This window comes from Sapajus apella, unplaced genomic scaffold, assembly GCF_009761245.1.
Source record: "Sapajus apella isolate SASKATOON/1434 unplaced genomic scaffold, GSC_monkey_1.0 scaffold107, whole genome shotgun sequence".
NCBI classification, from domain to species: domain Eukaryota; kingdom Metazoa; phylum Chordata; class Mammalia; order Primates; family Cebidae; genus Sapajus; species Sapajus apella.
Genome location: NW_022437047.1, coordinates 2,570,300 through 2,576,350, shown reverse-complemented (window position 1 = coordinate 2,576,350; position 6,051 = coordinate 2,570,300). Strand labels below are relative to the sequence as shown.

Here is a 6,051-nt window from a genome sequence, read left to right as displayed (position 1 = left end):
GTGTGTGTGTGTGTGTGTGTGTGTGTGTGTGTTTTCATCACTTGTTTTATGTTCATTTTTGTTTTTCTCCATAAAGTCTGCAGACTTTCCAACAATACCTTGATGTTTTCTGAAAGCTGAGCCAGTGTGCACACTCTATGGCCTGAGGCCTCAATTCGGTGGCATGTACTCGGGACTGGTGTGTACCTACAAACCGTGTGATGGGGTCAGTGCCCAAGAACACTAGTTTCTGTGTCCTGTTTCTGTGTTAAAAAGACATTTCATTCAACTGGATAACAGGCCAAGTCTAGTGGAGAAAAGATTTACTCTGCCATAGGATGGGGCAGCAGCCTGCAGTTCAGAAGACTGTTGTGTGTCTGGAAATTTCCAGAGCCTCCAGTTGCTGGCAGAGGGCCAGAAGGTAGGGCGCATTTGTCTGCAGATTAGAGGAGGGGGTCTGCTCACCCCGACATGATGCTTGGCCATGTGTGAACCATTGAGTTTTCAGGGTTGGATGTCCTGGCTGACACTGCCATAGGAGGGTGTAAGAGGCTGAGAGTGACGCAACTGTAGGCTGTGGGGATGATGTTCACAGGAAGCCTCCCTGCTGCCTGTGGCAAGAGCAGAGAGTGAAATGCTTGGGGCTGGGAAGAGGCAACAAAAGCCTACAGAATCTATTCTCAGTTCATCTCCCATCCTAGTCCTGTCATGGCCTAACATCCTTAGCTACTGATTGCAGAGGAGATTCCGCACATTTGTGGTCATGTGGCCTTGGATGCTGGCCGATTCACATTGGCGCCCCTGGCATCTGTGCCTTCATCTGTGGGCTCAGGAACACGCTAACAAGTTTCCTCCAGTTTCCTTGTATATGCATGTGGAATATACTCTGTTGGCCTGGGTCTTTTCTGCCTTTTCTTGCCAGTTGGGTCAGATCTAGCTTATTAATCAGCGCTTTTTGAGCTTTAATAGAACTGGCTCAGACCAGTTGGAGACCTGAAAAGGGCTATGTGATAGACGTTTTTTTTAAGATTAGTTTCAAATGTACAGCAAAATGGAGTACAGAGTCCACAGTTCCCATATGCCCTCGATTCCTGTACACTCTTGGGTCACTCCACTAGCAACCTCCTATACCAGAGTAGAATATTTGTTATAGTCATGAACTTATACTGACATGTCATCATCACCCAGAGTGATACCCTTGATGACGCCCATTCTGAGGGTTTGGAGAAATGTATAACGAGTGTATGTATAATGAATGTGTCATCATAGCTGTTATGATATCCTGCAGTATATTTTCACTGTGGTAATTATCTTGTGCTCTACTTATTTATTCTCTCTTTTCCTAACCACCGCAAACCACTAATCTTTTCAGTCTCCATAGTTTTGCATTTTTCTGAACGTTATGTTCTTGGAATCATAGAGCAGATAGCTTTCCAGATTGGCTTCTTTCATTTAGTAATGTGCATTATACATTCCTCAGTGTCTTCTGATGGCTCAATAGCTCATTTCTTTTTAGAAGTGATTAATATTTCATTTGCTAAATATACCACAGTGTTATTTATCAGTTAAGCTACTGAGGGACAACTTAGTTCTTCCTACGTTTTGGTAGCTATTTTAGAAAATGCTATAGACATCTGTGTTCAGGTTTTTGTGTGGACATCAGCTTTCTGATCATTTGAATAAAGACCTAGGGAGTGCAACTGCTGGATCACATGGTAGGAGTATGTATAGTTTTGTAAGAAACTGCCCATATTAGGAGAGTCTTTACCATGATAGAGGAGAACATGTTAACATACTGAAGAATCAGTCCACTGAAGGAGATAGAACTTGAGGATCTAGAAAGAAATGATGTAACCATGAGAGCTGTTAAAAGATATGATTGGGCACTCTGAAACATTAGGAGGTATATTTGAGCATTCAGAAATTTAAAACCAGGCAGCCCCAGGCTACAAGCAGCTTAGAGCTCCAACAAAGAGGGTTTGGGAGGGTGGGGGAAGAATTACATTGTGAATGTAGAAGAAAAAGAAAATGCTTGATCTGGTAAAGTGCAGCAGTGGTCTCATTTGGATCATTACAGTGGAAAGTCTCTAGGTGGATGTTAGTTGATGGTTTCTGACTGGTTAAGCATAAGTTTCCTTTTATTTACACTGAGTCAAGTTTTGGTTTGTTTAAGGAGGAACTGAGTGCACTGCACTGGAGCCATCCTGAGCCTCATGGCTACCTGCTTATCTGATTATTTTTTTCACAGAGAAGACCTTTTTAAAAATATCCATTGCCCTCCCTGGGGTGCAGTGGTATGATCACGGCTCACTGCAGCCTCAACCTTCCAGGCTCAGGTGATCATCCCACCTCAGTGCTCCCCACCCTCAGTAGCTGGGACTACAGTCATGTGCCACCACACCACCATGCTCAGCTAATTATTTATCTGTATTTGTTTTAGAGGTGGAGTTTCCCTCAGTTGCTTAGGCTTGTTTCAAAGTCCTGGTCTCAAATAATCTGCCTGCATTGACCTCCCCAATTGCCAGAATTCCAGGCCATCTAAATCTTTTATCTCAGATTTGCTTTGTGAGAAAAGGAGGGATGATTTTTCTGACATGATGAGGAAGAGAAAGATGAGGTGGGTTCATTCTGTGTGTATTATTTTCTTTGGTGATGGGAAGATGATCTGCTATTACCTAATGGGATATCTTTTCTCCTTAATTGATTTGGCAAGATATCAGAAGACAGAAGTTGAATAAAGGAATGACATAGAAAAGATTGGTCAAAAAGTTAGAAGAACATAGAAAAAATGGTGTCGTTGGAGACACAAACCTTTTATTGATTTTTGGAAAATTAGGGCCAATTTGTTGTATAAGAGATTTGAATTTGTGATGATACCTGTGACCATTTTTTGATATTTTTCTGGTTCAGCTGAGTGGTATCACTGAGCCAACACGAAGTGGGGTTCATCCAGGGATAAGATTTTGCCAGAGAAAGGAAGAGCAGCAAGTCAGGGAGCTTAAGGCAATTATTAGAAAGTGACTGTCTAAATTGCTTAGGTGGAAAGAGACAGATTGGATTTCTCTGTTTGGTATTTGGGGGAAGAGGTGTGTGAGTATGTATGTGAGATGTGTTGTTCATTCTCCTGAGAGCTAAAACGGGGGGATTAATGGACTGCAGTTCTGGACAAGGTGGAAAACTCTTAAAGTGGAAGTACTGGGGTAAGTGCTCTGACAGGCTGGGATGGTGTAATCAGTCCCTTCACCTGGAAATCAGTAGAATGTTAGCAGTCTAGACTCAAACTTTGTAAAAAACAAGTGGAGAAAAGGAAGTCCCTCACAGTAACTGGCACCATAATCAAGACAGAATGTTTCCAGAATAAATGGAGTTATCTGCTTTCAGCCGTAGGTGGTAGCTATTCTCTGCCCTGATGATATGTGATAATAATTTGTGATCCTCATGTCTTAAAATGGAGTCACTCATCTCCAGTAGAATTAAGTCTACAGTGAAGTTGTCCGCTCATCCCCAAAGAGATAAACACATGTGAATGGGCTGAGGTGATAACAATTATTGCTGCCTGAGATCATGAGAGACCTGAAGTGAACTGATAGGAAGTGAAAGGTGGCTGAGAACAAGAGAGTGGACCCATCTGCAGAGGATCATAAAACCAGCAGAGACAAGATCTTGTCTAAGATGTTTTCAGAAGCTTTGTCCATGAGAACTGTAAGGACTTCTCCAGACTTGGTGGCTGCTGCTATGACCTCTGCCCCAAAGGAGCATCTGACCATCATCCAAAGGGCTTCTGGACCCACTGGATTCTTCTGGAGGTACATTGGTCCCTTGAGCCATCACTGTGGTTTTTTATTTACTTTATTGCTGCCTGTGTGCAGAATGATAATTGCCTAATTGATAGTGTGAATGAATACCTCTTGACAAATGGTAACTCTGAGTATATATAATTGGCTGCCATGTTACTGTGAAACCTCACAGCTTCAGTCAGTGTCAGCACAACTAGGCAGCTTGTACCCAATGCTTGTATCAGTGGGCATCGTCTACAGGCACCTAATGACTCAGGTACTTTAACAGTCACTGATGAGTGTATCTCCAAGGAATAGTCCAACAACACATGGCTGGCCTGACAGACGGTAACTATATGTCTAATCCAGGGTCATACTGAGTGGACATTTGCCAACCAGAGGTCATTCCCCCTGCCTGCCATTGAGCAGTTCAAAAGTGACTGGTGTAAGCAGACATGAGTGCACTTGCTCAAGTCACTATTTGCCTCTTCCAAGGCATCATACTTAGGATCTAGATGATTGTGCCTTATTGGAGTCCTACACATTTCACTTGTTAATTATATTTGAAAATTAGAGTAAATTACTATTTGCTAGTCATTCACAAAACAGTTTTTAAAATTGCAATTCCAGAACCCATATTAACACCCAGTGATCCAGAGAAAGCAATAGAAAAACGTATTAGGAAAAATGTTCTGGCAGAGTGTGGCACTGGCCTGGTTACCCAACCTCAGGCATTGGTCACATTAACTGACAGAGTTAAGAAAAACAGAAAGTAGCAGCCTTGTTACTCAAGACGTTAGGAACTATCAATCGATTTAGATAGATAAAGAATTTTAGCTAACAAAATATTGCAGTGTCATCCTGAAAAATATGTACCTTTTCCAGAGAACCCAGAAGGTTATGATGACCCCTGGAAAACCCAACCAGCAATAACAGTGAAAGTTACATAGGTGCATGAATGCAGAAATACAGTCTCTACTGAAAGTAAGTTTTATACTTGGCAAGAATTACAGGATATACATAGAACTTTTGCCCATGAAGTAAAATCAGATATACAAATTACATATGGTTTAGGGATTAATGATGATGAATTCATTATGCTTACAGGAAGCAAAGGAGGACCAATGACTGGAGTAGCAAAGAACTCCAGGATTCATGATGAACTAATTGCTAGAGCAAAAATATCCAAGACCTTCCTGACTTATGATGGGGAAGGGGTAACAGAAGTTGGATGAGACAATAGCCAAACATGATTTCCGTGTTTACCTAAACTGAACAATGGAAGACTGTAGTTGACGCCATTAAGATTTCTCAAGAATATGGAAGATTATTATTCACTTCTGATGGGACCTTGTAAGTCACCTGAAAAAAATTCACATGAAAAACAACTTTTACAAAATGTCAAGTTATGCTACAACATTCACATAATATACAGTACAACCCTGATCTCTTGGCTGTCATAAAATGTTTTTTATCTCTAAACCAAAGTTTCATTTTATAATTTAATTTTTTTCATTTTTCTTGTCCTCTTAGCTTAAGAGAAGATCATTGCAGTCCGGGCACGTTGTCTCACGCCTGTAATCTCAGAATTTTGTGAGACTGAGGCAGGTCGATCACCTGAGGTCAAGAGTTCGAGACCAGCCCAACCAACATGAGGGAACCCTGTCTCTACTAAAAATACCAAAACTAGCTGGATGTGGTGGCAGATGCCTATAATTGCAGTTACTGGGGAGGTTGAGGCAGGAGAATCGCTTGAATCCAGGCGGTGGAGGTTGCAGTGAGCCAAGATAGTGCCATTGCACCCCAGTGTGGGCGATAGAGTGAAACTCCATCTCAAAAAAAAAAAAAAAAAAAAAAGATCATTGCAAACCTTTTGTGTGTTTTTCATATATGCTTGCAGAGGGTTGTAAAATTTTATTCTGATTATTCGTGCTTTAAGCTGAAACTTTTCTAATCTTTCTTTAGCAATTGTGGAATAGCATGCTATTTCCTTTCCATATTCAATTGTTTCTTCTGTATTTATTACCCTAGCTATAGAATTCTGTCTTTTGAACCTCTTGTGCAGTTTTGTATGGCCATGTGACTAAGTTTTAAGCCAATAATTTGTAAGCTGTGTGCTATGAGTACCTTCTAAAAAACCTTCCTCCTTCTTTTCTCCCTCATTTTCATTACAGTAGTCTGGAGTGAAGATTCAATAGCTGGAGATCAATAGTCATCCTACGTAATGCAGGCAGGAGTGACAGGCCACACGGTCTGTTAACTCCCTTACTGGAAGACAAATTTCACAAGACTAAGA

The 6,051-nt window shown here is 41.3% G+C and overlaps 1 long non-coding RNA gene across 2 annotated transcripts in view; it reads left to right on the top strand.

The window, feature by feature from the left end:
- LOC116537180 overlaps positions 1–5,201 on the top strand; it is a 7,954-nt gene extending 2,753 nt beyond the window's left edge. Inside the window, exons 2-3 of one of the 2 annotated variants that reach the window (XR_004263005.1) lie at positions 2,693–3,785; positions 4,863–5,201. This is a non-coding gene — a long non-coding RNA (uncharacterized LOC116537180). Of the gene's footprint in view, positions 1–6; positions 3,786–4,862 lie in introns of those variants that run through there. The other variant, XR_004263004.1, reaches the window with a different exon arrangement.
- Positions 5,202–6,051: the final 850 nt, after the last annotated feature.